The 14,811-nt window shown below is 38.0% G+C and overlaps 1 long non-coding RNA gene across 1 annotated transcript in view; it reads left to right on the top strand.

The window, feature by feature from the left end:
- The window catches only part of LOC132597763 (uncharacterized), a 2,174,902-nt gene that overhangs the window by 606,316 nt on the left and 1,553,775 nt on the right, over nucleotides 1–14,811 (top strand). The gene's annotated exons all lie outside the window — the stretch shown is intronic.

The raw sequence follows: 14,811 nt of genomic DNA, 5'->3' as shown, positions 1-14,811 counted from the left end.
TTCTCCCTCCCCAGCTTTCCTTTCTTTCTCCTTTCTCACTCCATCCATTTCCTACTCCTTTCCTTGTTTTTGCAGATTTGATTATCTTTCCCCAATATTAATATCTACTGATGATGCTAAAATACTCCAGTTAGTTAAAAGATAGTATCCAAGTATGATTTAATTTCCCACCTACATGGTGATTTGTAAAGCCAATTATAACTGTGTGTGTTTGTCTGCATCTCATTTCCCTTGAACCGATCACACCAGACTGGATTGGGAGGAACGCCTATGCAATTTCTCTTTCCTTCTCTAACCCAATGATAGACATTATACTGGGAAACTCAGACACCTCTTTTTTCTTTACCTACTTTATATTTCTGGACACCAGTATTTTCAAGTTTTTAAAAATTGATTTGAGGCCTGATTCTGAGGCATGTTAATTTATTGAGTCTCTAAGCTGGGACAAATATTTTAGTTTCACTCAGTACGTAGCTTTCTCATTTCCCTTCCAGGTCAGTAGATAAATCCTTCTCTTAATATTTCATAAATGCCAGGAGTTAGTTAACAGTGCTGAGACAGCATTAAACTAATCTCTCTGGTTCTTGACACAGTCTTTATTTTGTTCTTAACCCCAGAAGATGTCACATTTGCAGATGATATTTAAATTTCACCTGAAACACTGTAAGCTATGATTTCTTCAAAACTACAGTGTTTTGCAAAGAAGTTTTAACAGTCACTATGGTAAATTTTGCATACTTCAGAAAGCCAAATCTTTCAGAACTCATAAAATCACCTGATAACTAGAGAAGAGTGCTAAGAAAGAAGCCAATCAGCTAAGCTAAGTATTTCATTGGCATTTAGGTTTACATTTTTTTCTTATTGAAGGTTAGTACTCTGACCTCCTCTATAATTAGGCAGTTAACAGAAGCGAAGCAACCTGTTGCAATATTTTTTCTTAACTAAATGTGCCAGTTTGAATGCTGCATCAAGTCATCCGATTCTGGACATAGCACTATTTTTGTTATTCATTCATTTTCCTTTTGAGTTCAAAAAACAGTTGTTTTGCCTGGCATCATGTAAACCTAGCCTTGGCTTTGAGGATTCCCCTCTTCCTTATTCTTTTTTTGCCATGTTTGTCACACTTTAGTTTTTTATTCCAAACCTTTTTAAAGCATTGTCCTCGGCACTCACATCACTACTGTCATGGCAACCAGGTGGATATAACTGAACTTACGTGTATTCATTAAGGAAAAATGGGGCTACTCAAAATTTTTTGTTTGAATACTCTTTAGCCACATTTTTGATTCAGAAGACGGGACTCTGTACCTATGATGGAGGAACCTAAGAAAATGGTTCCTAGTTGCTAGTTTGCAGTAGCTTTGGCTTATGTGGGATAATTTCTATCAGACAACTGGATGCATTTGAAAATCTTTATATCTTAATATTAGAAGAGTCTTATTAGCTTAGCTTGTTTCTGTTTAGAATTAATGACCAGGAAACATAGTTCATCTTTTAAGATCATTCCAGACTTTTAGTAAACAAATAAGCAAACAAACATCAAATGAAATGAATTCATTCATTAATTCCAAAGTCTAGAAATGGAGGGAATGAAGGTAGGTTTTGTTCTATATTATACCTGTATGACAGAGCCTGAACCCCATTTTAAGGAGGTGAATTTTTAGCATTCTACTCTCTCTCTTTCAATATAGATATGATACATGTAGATATAGATATACATTCATCCCTTGGTATCTGCCAGGAATTGGTTCCAGGAGCCCCCACCTATACCAACATCTGAGGATGTTCTAGTCCCATAGTCTGTCCCCTGTATCCTTGTAGTTCCACATCCACAAATTCAGCCAACTGCAGATAGCTTAGTACTGTCCATATTTATTAGGAAAAAAATCCACATATAAGTGTGGATTCAAACCCATGTTGTTCAAGGAAGGTTGGCACACCAGAAAGGCAATTTGGAAGCTGGGCATTCAGTGGGAGCTGGGGTAGATAATCTCAATTTACCGGATCAGAGTGTTTGTGATGTTCCTAACATAACACAGGTGGCTAAGAAATATTCTCTTGGTTTTCCTTCCCTTTCCCATTACTCCAAATGCTTGCCACTTCCCACTACCAGAAAAATAGGAGTTATGTGAATTTTCTGATGGGTATTAGTAAATCATCCTTAATTTTGAAAGATAACTGCAGAATACTTGTGAACTCTCAGGGTGGAGACCATGTCCTCTACCTATTTTGACATTTTATTATGGCTGATGCTGTGCTCAACTCATCTTTGTTAATGAAAAAGTCTTATTTAAAAGTCTAAGAAAAGAGGCCTCAATTTCTAAATATTATATGAAAGTATATGATCCCCCAGTTTTCTAATTGATAGAACCATCAAAGCTGTTATTTTGCATTGTTCATTGCTGCACTACTATGTGCCATTTACTCTCAACATTTAAAAAAAATTTCTTCTGAAAACTAAGGTCAGTTCATGACTTCAATGCAACATAAAATTAGATAATGTAGGAGACGACATCTTGGGTGACTACTCTTAAATTAATGTCAAAAAACAATTAAAAGGATAATATTCTTGAAGTTAATTGTCCCTGACACCTATTAATAATACGAGCCTACATTATTGCTATACACATTCATTAACTATTAGTATTTTAAAGTATTTATCAAAACTGAATCCTACTACAGCTATAAATTAAAGCAAAATTAGTATATTTACACCTGCCTTTAATAAAACTAAAATTGATTACTTTTCTTTGTCATCAAGTCAGTTCTCTAAAGCAAGTGATATATTTATTTTTTATTTTTATTTTTTAACATCTTTATTGGGGTATAATTGTTTTACAATGGTGTGTTAGTTTCTGCTTTATAACAAAGTGAATCAGTTATACATATACATATGTTCCCATATCTCTTCCCTCTTGCGTCTCCCTCCCTCCCACCCTCCCTATCCCACCCCTCCAGGCTGTCACAAAGCACCGAGCTGATATCCCTGTGCCACGCAGCTGCTTCCCACTAGCTATCTACCTTACGTTTGTTAGTGTATATATGTCCATGCCTCTCTCTCGCCCTGTCACAGCTCACCCTTCCCCCTCCCTATATCCTCAAGTCCGTTCTCCAGTACGTCTGTGGCTTTATTCCTGTCTTACCTCTAGTTTCTTCATGACATTTATTTTTTCTTAAATTCCATATATATGTGTTAGCATACGGTATTTGTTTTTCTCTTTCTGACTTACTTCACTCTGTATGACAGACTCTAGGTCTATCCACCTCATTATAAATAGCTCAATTTCGTTTCTTTTTATGGCTGAGTAATATTCCATTGTATATATGTGCCACATCTTCTTTATCCATTCATCCAATGATGGGCACTTAGGTTGTTTCCATCTCCGGGCTATTGTAAATAGAGCTGCAATGAACATTTTGGTACATGACTCTTTTTGAATTTTGGTTTTCTCAGGGTATATGCCCAGTAGTGGGATTACTGGGTCATATGGTAGTTCTATTTGTAGTTTTTTTAAGGAACCTCCATACTGTTCTCCATAGTGGCTGAACCAATTCACATTCCCACCAGCAGTGCAAGAGTGTTCCCTTTTCTCCACACCCTCTCCAGCATTTATTGTTTCTAGATTTTTTGATGATGGCCATTCTGACTGGTGTGAGGTGATATCTCATTGTAGTTTTGATTTGCATTTCTCTAATGATTAATGATGTTGAGCATTCTTTCATGTGTTTGTTGGCAGTCTGTATATCTTCTTTGGAAAAATGTCTATTAGGTCTTCTGCCCATTTTTGGATTGGGTTTTTTGTTTTTTCTTATTGAGCTGCATGAGCTGCTTGTAAATTTTGGAAATAAATCCTTTGTCAGTTGCTTCATTTGCAAATATGTTCTCCCATTCTGAGGGTTGTCTTTTGGGTTTGTTTATGGTTTCCTTTGCTGTGCAAAAACTTTGGAGTTTCATTAGGTCCCATTTGTTTATTTTTATTTCCATTTCTCTAGGAGGTGGGTCAAAAAGGATCTTGCTGTGATTTATGTCATAGAGTGTTCTGCCTATGTTTTCCTCTAAGAGTTTGATAGTTTCTGGCCTTACATTTAGGTCTTTAATCCATTTTGAGCTTATTTTTGTGTATGCTGTTAGGGAGTGATCTAATCTCATACTTTCACACGTACCTGTCCAGTTTTCCCAGCACCACTTATTGAAGAGGCTGTCCTTTCTCCACTGTACATTCCTGCCTCCTTTATAAAAGATAAGGTGTCCATATGTGCATGGGTTTATCCTCCATGTGTTTGTATTTTTTACAGATCTTTTCCTGTAATTGATATCTAGTCTCATGGCGTTGTGGTCGGATAAGATACTTGATACAATTTCAATTTTCTTAAATTTACCAAGGCTTGATTTGTGACCCAAGATATGATCTATCCTGGAGAATGTTCCATGAGCACTTGAGAAAAATGTGTATTTTGTTGTTTTTGGATGGAGTGTCCTATAAATATCAATTAAGTCCATCTTGTTTAATGTATCATTTAAAGCTTGTGTTTCCTTATTTGTTTTCATTTTGGATGATCTGTCCATGGGTGAAAGTGGGGTGTTAAAGTCCCCTACTATGAATGTGTTACAGTCGATTTCCCCTTTTATGGCTGTTACTTTTTGCCTTATGTATTGAGGTGCTCCTATGTTGGGTGCATACATATTTACAATTTTTCTATCTTCTTGAATCGATCCCTTGATCGTTATGTAGTGTCCTTCTTCGTCTCTTGTAATAGTCTTTATTTTAAAGTCTATTTTGTCTGATATGAGAATTGCTACTCCAGCTTTCTTTTGGTTTCCATTTGCTTGGAATATCTTTTTCCATCCCCTTACTTTCAGTCTGTATTTGTCTCTAGGTCTGAAGTGGGTCTCTTGTAGAGAGCATATATATGGGTCTTGTTTTTATATCCATTCAGCCCATCTGTGTCTTTTGGTGGGAGCATTTAGTCCATTTACATTTAAGGAAATTATCGATATGTATGTTCCTATTCCCATTTTCTAAATTGTTTTGGGTTCGTTAGTATAGGTCTTTTCCTTCTCTTGTGTTTCTTGTCTAGAGAAGTTCCTTTAGCATTTGTTGTAAAGCTGGTTTGGTGGTGCTGAACTCTCTCAGCCTTTGCTTGTCTGTAAAGGTTGTAATTTCTCCATCAAATCTGAATGAGATCCTTGCTGGGTAGAGTAATCTTGGTTGCAGGTTTTTCTCCTTCATCACTTTCAGTATGTCCTGCCACTCCCTTCTGGCTTGCAGAGTCTCTGCTGAGAGATCAGCTGTTAACCTTATGGGAATTCCCTTGTGTGTTATTTGTTTTTTTTTCCCTTGCTGCTTTTAATATGCTTTCTTTGTATTTAATTTTTGACAGTTTGATTAATATGTGTCTTGGCATATTTTTCCTTGGATTTATCCTATATGGGACTCTCTGTGCTTCCTGGACTTGATTAACTATTTCCTTTCCCATATTAGGGACGTTTTCAACTATAATCACTTCAAATATTTTCTCAGTCTCTTTCTTTTTCTCTTCTTTTTCTGGAACCCCTATAATTCGAATGTTGGTGTGTTTAATGTTGTCCCAGAGGTCTCTGATACTGTCCTCAGTTCTTTTCATTCTTTTTTCTTTATTCTTCTCTGCAGTAGTTATTTCCACTATTTTATCTTCCAGATCACTTATCCGTTCTTCTGCCTCAGTTATTCTGCTATTGATCCCATCTAGAGTATTTTTAATTTCATTTATTGTGTTGTTCATCGTTGCTTGTTTCATCTTTATTTCTTCTAGGTTCTGGTTAAATGTTTCTTGCATTTTGTCTATTCTATTTCCATGATTTTGGATCATCTTTACTATCATTATTCTGAATCTTTTTCAGGTAGACTGCCTATTTCCTCTTCATTTGTTAGGTCTGGTGCATTTTTATCTTGCTCCTTCATCTGCTGTGTGTTTTTCTGTCTTCTCATTTTGCTTATCTTACTTTGTTTTGGGTCTCCTTTTTGCAGGCTGCATGTTCGTAGTTCCCGTTGTTTTTGATGTCTGTCTCCAGTGGCTAAGGTTGGTTCAGTGGGTTGTCTAGGCTTCCTGGTGGAGGGGACTAGTGCCTGTGTTGTGGTGGATGAGGCTGGATCTTGTCTTTCTAGTTGCCAGGTCCATGTCTGGTGGTGTGTTTTGGGGTGTCTGTGGACTTATTATGATTTTAGGCATCCTCTCTGCTAAAGGGTGGGGTTGTGTTCCTGTTTTGCTAGTTGTTTGGCATAGGTTGTCCAGCACTGTAGCTTACTGGTCGTTGAGTGAAGCTGGGTGCTGGTGTTAAGATTGAGGTCTCTGGGAGAGTTTCGCTGTTTGATAGTATTTGGAGCTGGGAGGTCTCTTGTTGACCAGTGTCCTGAAGTTGGCTCTCCCACCTCAGAGGTAGAGCCCTGACTCCTGGCTGGAGCACAAAGAGCCTTTCTTCCACACAGCTTAGAATAAAAGGGAGAAAAAGTAGAGAGAATTATTAGAAGTAGGAAGAAAGAAAGAAAGAAAGAAAGCAGGGAAGGAAGGAAGGAAGAAAGAAAGAAAGAAAGAAGAAAAGAAGGAAAGAATGCAAGAAGGAAAGAAAGGAGGGAGGGATGGAGGGAGGGAGGAAGGATGGAAGGAAGGAAGGAGGGAAGGAAGGAAAAAAGACAGAAAGAAAGAAGATACAGTAAAATAAAATAAAGTATAATAAAGTTATTGAGTTAAAAAATAATTATTTAGGAAAAAAAAAGGACGGATAGAACCTTAGGACAAATGGTGGAAGCAAAGCTATACAGACAAAATCTTACACAGTAGCATACAGATACACCCTCACAAAAAGAGGTAAAGGGGAAAAAATCATAAATCTTGCTCTCAAAGGCCACCTCCTCAATTTGGGATGATTCGTTGTCTAAAGGAGGGAAGGAAGGAAGGAAGGAAGGAAGGAAGGAAAGGAAGAAAGAAAGAAAAGAAAAGAAAGAAAGAAGGTAAAGTATAATAAAATTATTAAAATTAATTATTAAGAAAAAGAAATTTTAAAAAAATGGACAGATAGAACCCTAGGACAAATGGTGGACGCAAAGCTATACAGACAAGCTCTCACACAGAAGCATACACATACACACTCACAAAAAGCAGAAAAGGGGAAAAAATCATAGATCTTGCTCTCGAAGTCCACCTCCTCGATTGGGGAAGATTCGTTGTCTATTCATGTATTCCATAGATGCAGGGTACATCAAGTTGATTATGGAGCTTTAATCCGCTGCTTCTGAGGCTGCTGGGAGAGATTTCCCTTTCTCTTCTTTGTTCTCACAGCTCACAGGGGCTCAGCTTTGGATTTGGCACTGCCTCTGCGTGTAGGTCGCTGGAGGGCGTCTGTTTTTGCTCAGACAGGACGGGGTTAAAGGAGCCGCTGATTCGGGGGCTTTGGCGCGCTCAGGCCGTGGGGGAGGGAGGGGCACGGCGTGCGGGGCGGGCCTGTGGCGGCAGAGGCCGGCGTGACGTTGCACCAGCCTGAGGCGCGCCGTGCGTTCTCCCGGGGAAGTTGTCCGTGGATCCCGGGAACCTGGCAGTGGCGGGCTGCACAGGCTCCCCGGAAGAGAGGTGTGGATAGTGACCTGTGCTCGCACACAGGCTTCTTGGTGGCGACAGCAGCAGCTTTAGTGTCTCATGCCCGTCTCTGGGGTCCGTGCTTTTAGCCGCGGCTCGCGTCCGTCTCTGGAGCTCCTTTAAGCAGCGCTCTTAAACCCCTCTCCTCGCGCACCAGGAAACAAAGAGGTAAGAAAAAGTCTCTTGCCTCTTCGGCAGCTCCAGACTTTTCCCGGACTCCCTCCTGGCTAGCTGTGGCGCACTAGCCCCTTCAGGCTGTGTTCACGCCGCCAGCCCTCTCCCTGCACTCCGACCGAAGCCCGAGCCTCAGCTCCCAGCCCCGCCCGCCCTGGCAGGTGAGCAGACAAGCCTCTCGGCCTGGTGAGTGCTGGTCGGCGCCAATCCTCTGTGCGGGAATCTCCCCGCTTTGCCCTCCGCACCCGTTGCTGTGCACTCCTCCGCGGCTTTGAAGCTTCCCCCCTCCGCCACCCGCAGTCTCCGCCCGCGAAGGGGCTTCCTAGTGTGTGGAAAGCTTTCCTCCTTCACAGCTCCCTCCCACTGGTGCAGGTGCCGTCCCTATTCTTTTGTCTCTGTTTTTTCTTTTGCCCTACCCAGGTACGTGGGGAGTTTCTTGCCTTTTGGAAGGTCTGAGGTCTTCTGCCAGCATTAAGTAGATGTTCTGTAAGAGTTGTTCCACGTGTAGATGTATTTCTGGTGTATCTGTGGGCAGGAAGGTGATCTCCGCGTCTTACTCTTCCGCCATCTTCCCAGCACCCTAGCATGTGATATATTTAAAAGGGACCAAACCAAAAATCAGGAATTTTGAGTTGTAATTCCAGCTGTACCATTCACTGAGTGAGAGGCTTTAATAAATCACTTAACCTCCTTAGACCTTCAACTGCTTAACTCTGAAAAGAGCAGTTTGGAGTAGATTAATATATATGCTTATTTTTAGCTTGAAAATTCTGCAATATCTGAACATATAGTCTTGATTTTAAATTTCAGACACAAGGTGGCACTATTAGCAGTGATTTTCATTTAATCCACAGATAAAACCAGGGCAATTTTAAGATGTGTATATCAAAAAAAAAATCGAAATACATCCACACACACACATACCCTCACACACACACATGCTGTCTTTGGTTGATTACCATAACGTAACATCTGGATGAAAGCTGAACAATTCAGTCAACCAACTGCTCGATAGTAAGGTGATTGATTGATTTTTTTTTTCATTTTCATGAGAATATTTCAGTGTTGGGTAGGCAGTAAAGACATATTTGCAGAAATGTGTGCAAGATGAAGATTGATAATGCTATGATTTCAGTATAACTAGGAAATCTTGAACAAGATATATCAATTTTATAGGATGAGAGGGAAGGTGTTGAAACGTGGGCAAATTGCATAACTAAGAGTTTGCTATTAAATTTAAAAGAATACTTGCTAGGATGCAATTTTCAAATAACAGTAAAGACACACGTTTTAGAAAATTGAAAAGGTGTAGCGCACACAGAGATGAGAATTTACATTCTAATCGAAACCATTTTTTTCTGAGAATTTCCAAACTCTTGCTGCCACTTCCCAAAAAACTCTCCACATGTTTTGAGGACCAAGCAACATTTTGTGGCTAAACCAATATCGTGATTTAATAGAATATTCTAGCAATAAACACATTTTTCCCTGAAAGCTGAATTTGTCCCTTCCTTGTTTGTTATGATGGTTTTCAAATTAATTCTTTCATGGTAAGTTCAAATGCAGTTTCTCCTTTTTAGTGTTTTCCCAATCCAGGTAGAATTAGTCTCCTCTTAATAATTTATAAAATTCTTAGAGTCAAAAAATACTGGAGATCTTTGCAATCCCCTAGACCACTCCTTTCATTTTACTGATGAGAAAAATGAACTCCAGAGAGAAAGCAGGAGGGCAAGAAGCACCACATCTGATCTATGATAAAGGCAGAAATATGGTTCTAGTGTTCTTTCTATCGGGTGCTGTTGTATGTCTCAGATGATAGACAGCCCTTTCTATCTAGAGTACAAATCTTATCTACCTTCCCAAACTATAAATTCCTTTTAGAAAAAAAAGTCTATTTTATTTCTCTCACACTGTGTAGCATAATATCTGGTAATATGGAGATGCTCAAGGCATACATTTGAATAAATAAGTGATTAAATCTAATGAACAATTATAATAAACTAACATTCACTTCTTCCATATTTATTTGTGCCCACTGTAAATCTTCACTCCAGATAATTACATATTATAATGTCTTTTCATACCTCTACAAAACCATCTGTAGTGAGAAGTGAGAACTTTTAAAACTTGTTTTATTGTAAGCTACTCTGAAGTTGGTTGTAATCATAAGTTCTTTCCTATTACTCAGTGGATATCACTCAACTGATCTCAATTTAAATTGTTGCAGCTGAACAAGTAATGAATCTATGGCTCACACCATCCTTGGTTCAACAGACATTGGCTCAACGATTCTGAGAAAAGACTGTACCGTTTTTGAGTTATGTGACTTCAGTCAGTGGTCTAATCTCCTTCAGTCTCAATTTCTTACCCTGTAGCAGGGATAGGATAATTATGATCATTTCTGCACAGAGCTGTTTTCCCGAGTAAGTACACAAGTCCCAGGAACATGTGAGTCTGGCACATATGTTATTTGGAAAAAGTTGTAATTCTCTCATTATATTGGAGAAGACACAGGGGATAAATAAGTATACAAGAATAACTAAGATGAAGTTGCCCTGTTTTCCCAAGTGTTGGTCTAGTGTCGATAATAAGCAAATGCATATGTGATGGCCTCACTGATCTTTGGAAGCAAAGTAGGGACACATAAATTGTAATGACCCATATAATTCTAGGTCTCACTCCAACCTATGAATGTAGAACTTTTTCAAAACTAAAGTTTTACTCAAGTATTCGCAGGTATTCTGGGAAGAAGTTTCATGTATGCTCATACATAACCCTCTCATGTTCTTCTGCCCCTCTCTTCTGTGGTATTCTACTTCTGAAGGTCTGTGGGAAGGAGGTTTCAGATGCCCAGGCTAACCTTCCACTGCCCTTGGCTACCAATGTCCAGTACGTCGGGGCAGGTGTCTATGCCACAGTCAGTGCTGTCCCTTACTGCTTCTCCAGGGCAGAACCCAGTGCTTGGCATGAAGCCGGCGCTTAAAAACATTTATGCAGACAATGAATAAGAGATACCAAAGGCTTTCCTGGAAATCTGAACATACTGGAGCCACATTGTGGTCAGTGCAGAAGGACGGAGGTTGGCTCTGTTCTCCCTTCACTGTCTCACTTTCAAAACTCTGGCTGGCTTTTGCTACCATGTCAGGGAGAGAGCCCCTTGTGAAAACAGCACCCTCAGCTTCTGCAGGCAAATCTTTTTTCAAAAAGACTGAAGGCAAATATCCTATTCCTTTCAGTGGGCTTTAGGCCAATGTCTGAGAAAAGCATTGCTATTCTTTCCTTTCACCTTCCATTCTGGAACTGCTGCTTTCTCTCTCCCAACACCACTGGAATTCTCTGTATGTAGAGAAAAAAGAGAGAATTTAGTCATATTGCTCTTACTAGTTTAGTAGATATGCCTAGACATATCTAATTTCCTAACTAAATTCAAATGTTCACTGTTTATTCAGATAGATATTTCAAAAGGGAAATCAAAATTTTAAATACATTTAGAAATGAACAGAAATAAGAAAAGTTTATAAAATTATGGAATACAACAATAACTGTACTCAGAGTAAAATGTATAGTTTTATGTGCCTTTTTATATGCTTTAATAAAATTATTACAAACTAAAATTCAACTTGAGAAACTAGGAAACAAACAAAATAAACTAAGAAAGAAAGGGAAAAGTGTTAATAAAGGTAAAAAATTAATATATTTAAAACTAAAATGAAAAGAATGATAAAAGTAAAATATATTTCTATTTAAAAAAACAGAAAAATAAAGACGCCCTCAGTAAGTCAGACATAGAAAATTTTAAAAAGCAAAAATATACAATATTAGGAATAAAAATTGTGATATATAACTATAGATACAAGTGAGATTAAACAAAATTATAAGAGAATTTTATTTCTATAAATATGCAAATAAATTTGAAGTATATAAAATGGATGATTCTCTAGCAAAACATAAATTATTGAAATTGGCCCAATTACATAAAACATAAATATCAAGAGTGTTATATTTAAAAAATACAGGGCTGTAAAAGTAGTTTTAAAAAATCCACAAGGCTATTTTTAACTTTAAAGTGGAGATGCCTATTTTACTGTGACAGCACATAGTGGTCATCAGCAACACATTTAGATGTAGGTATATTAATAAGCAAATTTAAACATAAAACACTTTTCTGTGGCCAAACACCATACATAAAGTTAAGGGACAATGACATGCTATGGAGAAAATGGAGCACATATAATAGACATAGGACTTTACCACATGTATTTTCTACAAATAAATTTTTTAGAAAGGTAAACAGCCAAAGAGAAAACTGGATAGCATATATGAACCAGTAATTCAAAAAAGGAAAAATAAAATGAAATACACATGACATGAAAAGATTCTTAAACTCATAAAATTCAGGGAAATACATGCATATTTTGTCCATAAAATTTAAAATGTTGATAATATCAGTGTTGACAGGGATCTGGGAAAAGATCATTATCAGATGGTATTAGTGAAAAGTATAGATTGGTAAGAATAGTTTGGAGGATACTTCGAAGCCTCGATTGAAATTTGAAACGTCATCCCCATTGTTAGGAATTTACCACAATGATATTTTGGGCTTAAAAATATATACTGGTAAGAGAGTCATTGCAGCATTATGGTAATGTTGAAAACAGTGGGAAACTTAAATGCCAATCAATTGACAAATGGCAATGGGTGCATGTATATGCACTAAACTCAAAAGATATATATTATGTTTTGTCATGAAAAAAATCAAGGTGGTATATGACAAAATTCCCTTTAAAAGTATATACATATGTGTGTGAAATTTTGTCTATATAACACACATAGGCTAATATATGTGTAAATCATCAAAGCTGCAAGTTTATGTATCAAACTGCTAACAATAATTATTTCTGAAGGTTGTGATAGGAGAGATGGGTAGAGGGGGGTGGATTTTTCACTTTGGACTTTATATATTTCCAGAAAAAGTGATGGAATAGCACGTGGTTTTTAAAATACTTCTCTGTCGTGATTTTCTACAGTTTTCAAATTAGATGAAATATTTTCAAAACAAGTCATGGAGCTTAAGTTTTATAATAAGGAGATGAGACCCAAGCTGTGAGGGTCAGTTAGAGGAGATGCAATAAATACAGTCTGTTCCAGGGAGAAGTATGTCTTCAAGTAGAACTCTGGATATTGTGTTTCTTATGAGGCAATACAAGTCTCCTCCTTTAAATATTGTCCTGGTAGCGCTTAAGCTTCATTTGGAAGCTTCACCTCTTTTAAGGTTCATTTCCCTATTGTCCAATTCACCTCTGTGTCATTCCCACATGTAAACTTTGTTGCCTTTGTATGATGCATGAGGAGACCTTGTCTAATATGTTGTCTTTCACACTGTGAGTTGTGACATATTCCTGGGTTGTAGAATCAGTGTAGTGGGTCTTGTCCAGCATGTCTTAGAAAATAAAACTAGGATGGAACAGAGAGTATCATGTATAATAAGATGCCTTATTATTTCATGGAACCTTGGCTTTAGGTGTGTGTATATGTGTGGTAGATTGAGATGTAAAATGTATTTCTCATTGTGAGTCAATGGCAAAATGCTTAAAAGCCACTGGTCTAAACACAAGTCTAGAAATAACCAATAGTATCATCTTGTGGAGCCTCTGCAGCTCCTGTGATCTGTCAGTTTCTTTGAGAGATGTCCAAGTCAGGACTTCATGCCAGCAAATAGCGAATTTCATTATTTAGATTTCTACCATTATAGCTAAGTGATTTCAGATATTGAAGGCTTTCCTTCTTTTTTCCATCTTGTGATGACTACTTTAAAACTGCATAGATTTTTTGAAAGGACTTACACTTTGATGTTGTGCCTGTCAAAATAAGGTACATGACAGTGTGTTAGGTAGTCCTCAAAACCACGGAAAAAACAAATTTTAAGTAAAACAAGCATAGTCACATTATGAAAGACTACAAAGGTCATATGGATTTGTAAGATAATATACAAGACTTCAAAGTTCTTTCTCTCCTGCAGTAATCACTGTGGGTGATCTGCCCTGAAATCCCAAGGGCACCCATTCAACTCTCCTGTCCTCAAGAACACTTCAGTGGAAAACCCTGCTGTAAGCCACTGTGAGCCAGACTCATAATTAGCAAGTGACACCACTGCAGAAATTCATCGACACTTAATTGAGAAAGGAAAGAGTTCATGGAATAAGAGTTGTGAAGGTAGTAACTTCTGGCTACACTGGGCAATTTTGTTTTCAAGGAACAGAGATTCACTCAGATCATCTCAATTACTAGAGATTTATTATAGAGATAAACAGAATTAACAATAAAAATAATAACAACAGCTACAGGAATATCATGGGGAAACAAGAATAGCCTTGTACCTTAAAATGGAGCCTCACTGCCACTTAAACTGTCATTTTGGATCCAGGAAGCAAGTGATCAGGTATTTATTGTGGCCTCTGCAGAAAAGGTGACAAAGTTCTGTGTCTCTGCTTCTCTGAGCTGCCAACCAACTACCTGATCTCAGGTTGTATTTTTTTGGTTTGTGCTTTGTTGTGTCTTCTTTACCAAGTGTATATCATAGTATCTACTGTTTCTGTCTCTGCTGCCTGCCTATTTCTAACAATGACTGACTTTCTGCCTGCTCAGTTCATATTCCCAGAGAGAATTTCTGAGTGGTCTAGCTAATAAGGATACTTCCTGCCACCAGCTGAGCATGTACACACTCTGGAGCCAGATAGCCTGTTTCAAAGCCCAGCTTTACTGAGTACTGGACATTTGACCTTGGGCAACTGATTTAAATTTCTCTTCCTCAGCTTCCTTACCTATATAATGGTGTCTATCCCATAGAATGGTTGAAGAGTCAATGTGTGATAAGTACTTTTAGCTCCCATTAAGTACTGGTACTCAAGTAGAGCTTTTGCAGCAATGTTTCTCAGTTCTTGAGATAACCTATAGGAATGGCCAGTATGCTGGGGCCACAATATACAGACATGATTTCCTAACTTCATATAAATAAGTATCTACTGT

The sequence above is a fragment of the Globicephala melas genome, chromosome 8 (genome assembly GCF_963455315.2).
Source record: "Globicephala melas chromosome 8, mGloMel1.2, whole genome shotgun sequence".
Taxonomy (NCBI): Eukaryota; Metazoa; Chordata; class Mammalia; order Artiodactyla; family Delphinidae; genus Globicephala; species Globicephala melas.
The sequence above is the reverse complement of the archived record's forward strand: the minus strand, read 5'-3'. Positions and strand labels throughout refer to the sequence as shown.